The sequence below is a fragment of the Narcine bancroftii genome, chromosome 4 (genome assembly GCF_036971445.1).
Source record: "Narcine bancroftii isolate sNarBan1 chromosome 4, sNarBan1.hap1, whole genome shotgun sequence".
Taxonomy (NCBI): Eukaryota; Metazoa; Chordata; class Chondrichthyes; order Torpediniformes; family Narcinidae; genus Narcine; species Narcine bancroftii.
Genome location: NC_091472.1, coordinates 260,116,527 through 260,128,870, shown reverse-complemented (window position 1 = coordinate 260,128,870; position 12,344 = coordinate 260,116,527).

The following is a 12,344-nucleotide window of genomic DNA, read 5'->3' as shown; positions in this document are numbered from 1 at the left end:
TTTGGTGCATATGTGAATTGTACAATATATATGACATTACTTGTCAGCCACAAACGAGCCTGCAGCTGACGTGGACTTTTTACCCCCTCCATAAATCTTCGTCCGCGAAGCCAAGCCAAAGAGAAGAAAAGAAGAAAGAAGACTAAACATAAACAGTTTATCCTTGGGTGAAAAAGTGATTTTGCATTTGTGCAAACAGTTCTTTTGTGCTAATCTTACCTTCCAGCATTTCAGTTCAACAAGCCACTGCTCTTCATGTACACTCATCAATGCTATTTAAACAACCACAGTTAAAATCCTGGGAAATGCATATCATAATAGAAAATGCTAGAATTATTCAACAGTTTGGGCAGTATCTGTGGAATGAAAGATAAAATTCAAGATTTGAATTCCAAAATTTTTCAGAGGTGCTCTGTGATAAGTAAGGGATTGCTTAAGGTGGTATGTGGGTGGAAAGAAAAAACACGTAAATGGGCCAATGACCATTTTTTTCCAGGCAAACTATTTCAGTAACAATTGGGTCTTAGAGCAGTGATTCTCAACCTTCCCTTCCCACTCACATATCACCTTAAATAATCCCTTACTAATCACAGAGCATCGATGGCATAGGGATTACTTAAAGTGGTATGCGAGTTGGAAAGAAAAAAAGATTGAGAACCACTGGAAGCACGACAATAGAAGACATTTAAAGCAAGATTATCTTAAATGTCTTAAGAATAGAAGATGTATATAACTGAAGCTTGGTGGAGCAAATGAGAAGAATAAGAGGATAACAACTTTGACAGAAGATTGATAAATATGCAACATAAATTTAATGTAATTGATAGAAGAAAAGGACAGATGCCTTTTTTAAAAAAAAGTGTTAGTGAAGTGGACTTAACAATGCTATGTCAAATGGTGTTGCATATGCAAACCTAAGATGTGTTTAAGAAGTACTTGAATTGTATGATATATATCTACAAAGAGTTGGTGTGCAAGATAAGGTTGCATAATTTTTTTCAGTTAATGTGAACATGATGGACAGAATAATCTTATCTTGCAAATTGTTATGTTTCTATGCTTCTCGATTGGTGAACTGACTTTCAGTTGCAGCTATCTCATCATCATTTAACATCTGGTTGTGGGGATGAGATTCACCCTGTCATTCATTTTCTGACATACTTCCAAATGTACAAACATCATGACAGGCTCAACTGCTTTCTCCAGTGTGGTGGTGATCCAATGCAATGTGTGAAGCTTTATGTTCAATATGCTTGAGATCTGCTTTACTAAATGTTACAAGTGTGCCTGACATTGTTGAATCTGCACTCTGTATTGTGCTCAGCTTTGGAGCATTCAACTGCAGAAAAGATGTCATTAATCTAGAAAGGCTGCAGAAAAGCTTGACAAGAATGTTCCCAAAATTGGTGGGCTTGCACTATGAGGAGTGGCTGGACTTTTCTCCCTGGAGTGGAAGAGCTTCAGAAGGGACCTTATAAAGTTTTATCAGAGAGGATCCTATTAATTATGTATAAAACAGCAAAATTGTATTAGTCAAAAATTTTCCATTTGCATTAGCATTGCCCAGTGCCCCTTACAGTCAGAGAGTCACTGAGTGCCCATGGATTCGCCTCCAGTGATTCCCGTAGTCTCTGCAGCCGCACAAGACTCCAGTTCAATTCAGCAACCGAAGCCATTCCAAGCCTCTGACATAATGGGGATGCCTTCATTGTTCAGGGCTATTCCGGAACCCTTCTTGCCCTCAGCACATTTAGAATCTGGTCCCTGACACCCTGATCCTGTGAGGCAGTTTCCAGCAGCTCGTAGCCTGGCACAAGTCCATATCTCAAGTTGCCCCAACCTGTGTGCTTTCCCTGCCTGCAAGTCACCAACAGCTCACCACCTGTATGTGGCCTTCAGCCGCAGAGCCCTTTGCTGGGCGCCAACGTGTTCACTGCCCTTCAGGTTCACTCCTTCGCTTCTCTTTCCAAATAATGGGTGTTCTTCCCGTTATTGATACCTTGCACCAGTCTGCTGCTCCACCTGACTCTGCAACCCCTCAAAGCCACTGCAGAATGCAGGCACTGTCATCTTGGGCCAAAGCCCTGCGGCTCACAAGATTTTAAATAAAACATTTAAAGCCTGTACGGAGTCTTTGGCAGTAGGACTTGGCAGTGGGACCCTGTGGGGGAGCATTGTATCTCCACTCCCTGCTTTCCCTAGTTTCCCAGCAGCAGCTCCGGCAGTGCTGCCATAAAATCATGAAGGGCATTTAATATGGTCACTTGTCACAGCCTTTTTCCCAGAGTAGGACAATCTAAAGTGAGAGGTTATAGTTTTAAAAGGTGATGGGTACATGGAACAAGCTGCCAGAAGACGTAGTACAAGAGGGAAGAATTGTAACACTTAAAATATATTTAGACAGGTACATAGATAGGAAAGGTTTCCAGGGACATGAGCCAAAGGGAGATAAGCAGAACTAATTTGGTTAGCATGGACAAGATGGGCCAAAAAAAAACATTTGTTTCCATTCTGTAGATCTTTGTGACCATTTGACTCTAAAGAAAATGTCCTTACTGGGAGTGATGACAAAATTTGAATTCAATACCAATTTCTACTCCAATTTTCATGCAACCAAAAGATTTGTTAATTCCAGCTCCATTTTAGATACTGTACCAAGCATTATTTCTCTGGAAGGTTTGAATAAAAACTTTCTGAAAGATTAATTCTGTCTCATCAATGGAAGGTGTTCAAAATCTCAATCAATATACTGATCCTGGAAAAAAGTGCTGGCTGTGTTGAGTTGGCTGCCTTTCATTTTATATTCGGAGTACTACTGGACTTATCTTCCATGTTGTCCCTCCTAATTGTTGAATAGCTCAGAAGCTAAGCTGTCCTCAAATTCAATTCTCAACTGCTTCAAGTTCAAATTTATTATCTCTGACTGTACATGAACAACCAGATAAATAGGTACTTCTTTAGTCCACAGTGCACACACAATACATGTGACATAAAAATCGCATATATACCCAAAAATATCATATTAGATAAATATGCATCTTTTGGGATGATTTACTCGGTTACAGGATGCTGTTTATCAGTATTATAGCCTGGAAGGAGAATCTATTTCCAAGCCTCGTAGTCCCGATTTTGATACTCCTGTGGCCCCTTGATGGTAATGGATGGAAATGGTCCTCAATAATTCTTTGAGTATTATTTCAGAAATGCTTTTTGTAAGCATCGTCAATAGAGGAAATGGATCTTTTTGGCAATTGTTGATGATCCTCTATTGACTTCAAGCCAAAGCTTTGCAGCTGCCATACCACACAATGATGCACCCAGAGAGGACACTCATCTGTTCTGCAAAATGCTGTCAAGATGGTAACCTTGCCCTCCTTAACCTTCTTTGAAAGTGTAGGCATTGCGGCACCTGCCTGACTAATAAAGAGGTGTTGTTGGTCTTGGATATGCTTACCAAGGATCTTTGTGCTGTCTACCCTCTCCAAGGCAGAGTTATTGATGTGGAGCCGAGAGTAGACCAAGCTGAGACTCGGTTTGTTGTTCTTCCACCATTTTTTTTGACCCTTTCAACCTACCCTGTAACGCAGCTCGTCATTCATTGTTGCTGATGAGGCCAACTACTTTTCGATTACTTGATTATTCTGTGTGAACTGAATCTGGCAGTGCAGTGGTGAGTAAGCAGTATGACCAATTGTAGGCTGAGCACACAGCCCTGAGGAAAGCCAGTAAACAGCATTTGAAACTTATACTTCTGCTGCCACCTTGGCTAGTCTCTTGGTCAAGAAGTCCAGAATCCAGTTGCAGAGAGGGGTATTATTTTCCTGTGAAGACCATTTGTCCACCAGCTTCTGATCTGTTTGAAAGTTTTTAAGTGGAACTGCTACTAAACTCCCTGTTCCATATAAGATCAGCACAATGTTATTGCTGCTTGAAACACCAACTGAATTCTCAAGTCAAGTTTATTGCCATCTCATTGCATAAGTACAAACCAATGACATGGCAAACTCCTGTCCTCGATGCAAAACACGCAGACACGTCACTAGACATAACACATATAAACAATGCATATGTAGAACAAGTATTCATATATGCAAATAATTAAAATATTTTTTTCATAAATATGAGTGCCTCGCATGTTTAGTGTGAGCTGTTTTTGGTAATTCAGTATTCTCACTGCCTGTGGGGGAAGCTACTACTCAGCCTGATGATACTGGCTCTGATACTCCTGTATCTCTTTCCTAAGGGTATAGCTGAAAGATGCTGTGTGAGGGGTAGAAGGGGTCTTCACTGATTTTGCGCACCCTCTTCAGTCAACGATCATGTTGATGGGGGGAGGAGGGAGACGCCAGTGATCTTCTCCGCCAGGCTTACAGTGCTGTAGATTGGCCTCCAATCAAATTCTCTACAGTAACCGTACCACATGAAAGAGCTCGTGTAGAAGGTTGACATGATGGCAGCCAGTAGACTTGCTCTCTTCAGCCTTCTCAGGAAGTGCAGTCTGTGTTGCACGTTCCTAAAAAAATAGAAGAGATTTTCTTTTTATTCTTTCGTGTACATGGAGCCAAGTGTGGATTTCGAGTGCTCAGTTGGTCACGTTTGGTAAAAGTGGCAAGATGATAACATTATGCTTTCCTTCCATCCCATATATATGCAATTGCTATGTTAATTGGCTACTATAAATTACTCTAGACATGTCGGTGAGCTGAAAAATTTGCAGTGAGGTGATCAGAACATCTTCAAGACTGGATTGGAAATGGATACAAGATGGTCAGTTTGAATTGGATAATTTGAAAGTTCTGTTTTCCAGCCAAACAGGGTCGAAAATCAATTATTCTACTACTAAACAACGTTATAGACATTCATATCAAACCCAGGTTGGATTCCAATACCAGTGGCCATCTATACACACTCGCACATTCTACAGACAGGGACTTGTACACACACTCCTGGTTCCCTGTACCAACTTACTCTGTAAGTATTGATCTATCACATTGATCAGTTTAAATGTAGTGCACACCTTACCTGCAACACTTTCAGCGATGTCCACAGAAGTGACCTGGCGTGGAGTGATGTCCAGGACTTGGACCATGAGGCAGAATGAAAGAATGTGCAATACGATGATGTTGTATACAGTCTGATTTGGGTGCCTAGCCAATAATTACCCAAGGTAATTTAAACAAGCCACTGGAAAGCTGTGGCCTAATGGGTGGCCGAAGTCCAAACTTGATTGACAGATGATGTCACTTCCTAATAAGTTTCAGACAGGGAGGACACGTGACCATCCACAATCCACAATATTCCAGACAGGCAAGGAGGCCATGTGTTGCCTCACAATCCACATATAACATCACCATCATTATTTATTTGCAAGCATTGGTATTTAATCAAATGAAGGTATTAGGTGCTATCAGTAGCCCCAATAATGACACAAAGACAAGAGACTATTGTGCTAGAGACTGCTGGCCCAGATCCAAGGCTAGGAAATGAGCGGGAAGGAGAGGGGACTCGACCTTTATGGCCCGAGGTCACATGGGCAGAACTAAGGGAGGAGCCAAGGCAGGAGGACACCCGGAGGGGAGGCCAGCCAATACACATAATCATATCACTACATTTACCCCTCTTTTTTTAAAAATAGAACCCACCAGAAAACAGACAGCAAAACTGGGGGGTAATAACAGCAATAACCATAATAATACAGTAAGAACAACAGCAGCAGTATTAACACTTATTACAAATGGGCGTGAGAAGCAGACTTCCCCCAACGGCTAGAGATTGAGCCATATGGCACTCCTCTGGAGAGGGGACCGACGGGGCTACTGGGACTGTCTGGATTGGGGTGCTAGCGGTGAACTCCCGGAGTGCTGGGGGGTCCTCTGCTGCTGCGTGGGGGTGTAGATGCCTGGACGTCCGGCTGCAAGGCAGGCAGCTCTGTCTCCAGGGTCGTACTCTGATGCAGCACGATCGAGTCCACGACATCGTCAGTAGCTGGCAAGGCAGTCTCGGGGTCTCCTGCCCTTGCCTGGTCTCATATTGGCACAGTGTCCTCGTGGCCATCCGGGTACCTGACAAATGCATGTTGAGGGTTTGCGTGTATGAGGTGCACCGCTTCAACCAGTGGGTCCGTCTTATGGCCCCTGATGTGCTTCCGAACCAGAACCGACCCTGGGGTGATCAGTCAGGGAGGGTTGGAGAAACCATTCACTGATCTCCTAGGAAAAGCAAAGAGGCATTCTTGCGGGGTGGTGTAGCGGTGCTCAATAATGACCAGATGGCATGGAGCACTTCAGGCAGGATGTCCTGCCAGCAGGGCACTGGCAAATTTTTGGACTTAAGGGCTAGGAGTGTCGCCTTCCAGACAGTGGTGTTCTCCCTTTCCACCTGGCCATTACCTCTGAGGTTATAGCTGGTGGTCCTGTTGGTGGCTATGCCACTGGCCAAAAAGTACTATCACAGCTCCTCATTCATGAACAAGGTCCCCCGATCACTATGAATATAGTCGGGGTACCCGAACAGAGTGAAGATACTGCTCAGGGCCTTTATGACCTTAGCCGAGGTCATATCTGGGCAGGGAATTGCAATGGGGAACCTGGAGAATTCGTCCACCACCGTCAGGAAGTAGGTGTTCCTATTTATGGTCGGAAGGGGGCCCTTGAAATTGACCCAAGGGATTGAGGCTTTAATGAGGTATGCCTTTTCTGGCCAATAGAACTGGAGCCTACCCTTGGCGCAGATTTGGAAACATCTGGTCGTGGACTGGACATCCTTTACAGAGTACGGGAGGTTTTGTATCTTGACAAAATGGTATAACCTCATTACTCCAGGAGGACACAGATTGTCGTGCAAGATCTGGAGATGGTCAAGATGCGCACTGGCGCACGTCCCTTGGGATAGGGCATCTGGGGGATCATTGAGCTTACCTGGATGGTACAAGATACCATAGTTTTAGGTGAATAATTTAATCCTCCACCTCAGAATCTTGTCATTCTTGATCTTACCCAGTTGTTTGGCACTGGACATGAAGGCCACTGCCCTCTGGTCAGTCCACAGGGTAAATCTCTTACCGGCTAAATAGTGCTGCCAGTGGCACACCACCTCAATGATAGCTTTAGCCTTCTTCTCGACAGAGGAGTACCAGAGTTCTTCCACGCACTGGGTTAGTGATATAGTGGCCGTGGGTTCCCCCAGTCTTTTCCCAATGTGACCAGGGACTGGATGAACTCTTCAGTGGACTCACCAGGCTGTTGTTTTCTGGACGCCAGAGGGTAACAGGAGTATACCACGTTCACTTTAAGCTTGTACAGCACCTGCAGCTCAGCCATTGCCTCGTTGTAGGTCACGCTGCTTTGGATGGCCAGGAAGGCCATCAGGCTGACTTGTGCCTGAAGGATCTTTAGCTTCTTTTCGTCAGTCGACCATCTCAGCAGCAGCGTTGAGGAAGTTGTTGAAGCAGTTCATCCACTGCTGAAAGAGCACCAAAGCACCTGGGACCTGGGGGTCAACTTCCAGATATTCTGGGCACAGCAATTTCTCTTTTACCAGAGACCTCCAAAATCTAGTACAATAAATTGTTGGGCACTATCAGTAGCCCCAATAATGACAAAGACTGAGGGGAACGATAGGCTTTATTGTACTAGAGACTGCTGGCCCAGGTCCAAGTCTAGGAAATGAGCGGGAAGGAGAGGGGACTCAACCTTTATGGCCTATGGGCAGGACTAAGGGAAGAGCCAAGGCAGGAGGATACCCGGAGGGTTGGCCAGCCAGTGCACATAATCATATCACTACAGAAGGTAAATCTGAAGTTCCAGCACTCCAAAATTGCCCCAAAATTGAATCTAATCTAGTATCTTTCCTGTGAATTCCCTTGTCTACGATCACACTCCCTCCACATTTTCAGCAAGAAATTGGCAGGCCTCTACATGGTGAGTTGACTCCATGTTGTCAAGATTGGTGCCTCAAAACTACAGCTGCATCTCCACGTGAGGAATAAGCAAGAGTTCCACCAGTCACTCTTGACGATTAAGATTGGTTTGAAAAAGCTGGTGCCTTCCAACATGCAATCTATTCTGGACCAGCTGTCATTTTATACATCAAAATATGGTTTACATCTTCATGTTGCTATAAGTGTGATGAACGAGTCAAAAACAATAAAGTGAGCCTTGTGATAAATCTGCTCATTGTTCACCACAAATTGTTTAACTGGATCAATTTTTCCTGATTTCTAACATTTGAACCAGTTAATTTCAATTCAACTCACACCCCACATCAATTCAGAATAATATTTTTTTCCTATTCCAATAGGAAAAGTGGTCATTAATCTGTTTTTTTTTTAAATAAAACATATCTCCTTCTAAGCTACAGTTGATTTGATTCAATTCATTTTTGGAAAGTCATATATCACTTAACTGGTGTTTCTCACCCTGGGTGCTGATTTGTAAAGTAGGAGTGTAATATGTTTAGTCGGTGTCAAAGAGGGAGCTTTGAGATAGCATAATTACTTCAACTATCTGTGACTTTGGATAAAATTCATGCTTGCTGTAACAAGTTTTTTTGTGATGTTTATTACAAGGAGCAGTAGATCATTAACTATCCAATTTCCCTTTCACTTGTGGAGTCCATTCTCTTCCATGGTGCAGTTTTTTTTTTGTTGCTCAGTCTACTGACAGTCAGTGATCTTGCAAGTATCAAGTTTGCTCAGCCAATAATGTTCTTGGCTCTTCTTCAAGTGGCTGAGTTAAATTTCTGCTTCAATATTTTAATGCTCATTCCAGACTGACACAATAAGGTGTGTTACATTCTTGCAATTAAAGAATAAACCAGATTTAAACAAGACATTGAAGCTGGGGTTGAGTACACAACACAAAGGTGCTGGAAACAATAGTTTCTTTACTTCCTATGGACGCTGCATGACCTGCTGAGTTTCCCCAGCACTTTTGTTTATTGCAGAAGAAACCAGATACTGGTTGCATATTCAGAATCTTACAATACAGCAAAGCCATTTTGTACTTATCTATGAACCTTTTGCCCGTTCTCCAAACCACTGTACGTATACATTTATCAAATAAACAATCATTTAATTCTGGCATGCAAAATTGTATCTGTGTCAGATTCTTTCTGGATGTTTAGATAGCACAGTAACAGGCTCATCTAGCCTCAAGCCTACCCCCAAAATCCACCCATGTGACTATTTATCCTGCTCACCCCATACAAATTTGGAATGTGGAAGGAAACTGGAGCACCCAAAGGAAACTCATACAGATGTGAGGAGAACGTAGGGACAGCAGAGGATACAAAATTATGAAAGGCCTAGATAATTAGAGGTAGGTAAGATGTTTCCATTGGTGGGGGAGGAGACTAGAATGAGGGGGACATAGCCTCAAGGTTCAGGGTCATATATTTAGGATGAAGATGAGGAGGAACTGCTTTTCCCAGATGGTGGTGAAGCTATGGAATTTGCTGCCCTTTGAAGCAATGGAAGCTACCTCAGTAAATATATTTCAGACAACATTGAATAAATTTTTACATTGTAGGGGAATTAAGGGATATGAGGAAAAGGCAGGTAGGTGGAGATGAACCTGTCATCAGATCAGCCATGATCACATTGAATGGTGGTGCAGGCTCGACGGGCCAGATGGCCTACTCCTGCTCGTATTTCTTAGGTTCTTATGTCCTTGTGTTCCTGGCACTGTTGTTGCATTATGCCAACCACTACACTAACTGTACTGCCCTGATATGTATTGCAGATCATAATACTCACCAGATGTAAAGTAATTATTCTCCTGATTTCCCACATTGGTCCTTTCACTAACAGCATTTAATAAGTGCCTTCAGATTATTAGCTCCACTATTGATGAAACAAAATAGTCCCTTTTCTATTTTTTTCAAGGCCACTCATTCTCTTCTGAGAGCATACAACCATTCTACTCTGCTAATTGTCTAATTGTGCTCTTTACATGGCAGAGATAGCCATGTCAGTCTGCTCACAGAAGATCTCTTCTCACCGCACAAGTTATTTTGTTGCACATAAGCTTAAAACTTAATTTGCCCAGTTAGGTTCCTGTTTCAGGAGCCTGATGTTGAGCTGGTTTACATCGTGCATCATCATGCTTCCATCTTGCACGATCAAGTAATCCAGCACCATGACTGAAACATTGGAAGAAGAGCTCAAGAGAGTCCCTTCAAGACACATAAAGTGGCTGAGGATCTTACTACCTCCTCTAATGCTACTGCCTTGGGTGTCCCCATAACATCCATAGCTGCCCCACATGTTATTCAGAGGTGGATCTGAGCAAAACTCCTTATGTTTAGACTGCACCTACTCAACTTCTGGTTCCAGATTCCTGAAGCTTTATGCGGCCATCGGTGTCCGAGGCCTGTATGGAGGCAGTTCACCTGTGCACCTGCATGAGTCTTGATTCTGAATCCTAGTTCCCCAGTATCAAAAGGCCATGAGAAGTAGGAGCAGAATTTGGCTCTTTGAGTCTGCTCTGCAAGTTGAATCATGGGTGACACATTTTTCAGGCCAACCCAATTTTCCTGATTTATCCCTATAATCTTGATGCCTTTACTAATCAAGAACCTATCAATCTCCGCTTTTAATTTATCAATGCTATGGCCTCCAGAGCCGTCTGTGGTGAGAAATTCCACAGATTCACCACCCTCTGAAGAAATTTATCCTCCTTGGACAGTACGATTGGTGGAGTGGTTAGCACAATGCCATTACAGTGCAAGCGATCCAGACCGGGTTTCGAATCACGCGCCTACTGTAAGGAGTTTGTGCGTTTTCCCCGTGTCTGAGTGGATTTTCCCTGGGGGCTCTGGTTTCAAACTATAGTTTCATTGGGCGTAATTGAGTTGCATGGACTCATGGGCCATAATGGCCTGTTACTGTACAGTTAATTAAAAAAATAAAATAATAAACATGATTGCCATTGGCTTGGAGCCTGATGTGAGTCCTTTGCTTGGTAAGTCTTAACTGTGGCCCACAATAGCAGCCATATTTATCTGCTTGTGCTCCACGCACCAATTTGTTGGGACAGACAAAAGCCTCTCAGATCACAGAATTCCTCGGCTAATTCTTACAGACCTGCTGTGAATTCCCCCTCTTCAGGTGTCTCGCCAGAGCTCCTTAAAGACCTGGTCAGCTGCTCAATTTAGCATAAGGTTGGGGTCTGGTCCTCAAGCTGCATTGGCAATACTTATCAAGCGGATGAGGGAGATGAACACCCACTCCAATGCCCTGCACCTTCCTGCTTCACCCACAATCCATGACCTGGCTGCAGACCATGGGTGAGGTGATCATCAGACTCCTGGTTATCCTTGGTTCCTGATCTCTCAAAATAGTGAAGCATAATTTCAATTGATCAAGTGCGGACTGTCCATCCCTTGTATGAACCTTACCAGGACACACAGAGTTCGGTTGGTGAAAAACGTAGTCTTGCTTCCCAGGGCTTGCCTCAGAAGAAGAGCATTTTGTATTTCATGGACAGTTCATAATTTTGAACTTGTCTCATCATCTATGAGTGGGATTAACTCTCCGCTGCATGTTCTCTCTGATTAGGAAAATGAACCACACTTCTCCCATCAGTCTATGTTACTGAGATTCCTCAAGCTTTTATGATGAACACAAGGAGTTGGAGCAGAAGGCGCCCATTTCGTCTACTGTGTCTTTCTCCATTGACAAGATCACGGCTTGTCATTGAAGAGATCCTTCCCTATCTCAATGTCATTTTATTCCCTTGGAATATTCAAAATCCTTACTTCAAAGGTATGAGTGACTCTTCACAGTACTCCAAATTTTAAAGATTCTCTGAGTGAATATTTTTTTCTTATTTTAATCCTCAATGGCTTTATTTTGAACCTGTTATTCTCTACACTTTTTGCAAACTTCTTGTCTTTATTGATGCTCCCATGGGATCCACACTCAGTGTCTTTGTTATCACAACCCCATTAAAGCACCAGCAACATAGGTTTGAATCTGGCATTGTCTGTAAGGAGTTTGTATGCTCTCCCATTGACCTGGATTGGTATTTTATGGTATGCTCCCGTTCCCTCCCACCCTCCAAAACCTTAGAAGGCTAAATGGGTGTAATTGGGTGGCATAGATTTTATGGGCTAGAGGGGCCTTCTACTGTACTCCATCATTAAAAACTTAAAAGTGAATATATGGAAAGTGATTAACTTGTGTGAACTCCACAAGCTTGAGTGTTAAATGTGGTTGTCCTTGTTGGTTACATACTTTCAGCTCTGGAAAAGCTATCCCATGTAACTGTAATGTGTCAGATATCAGAAAGTGTGCCTTGACCAGCCAAAATGATCTCTTCAGACCAGGTGACACACCAGATTGA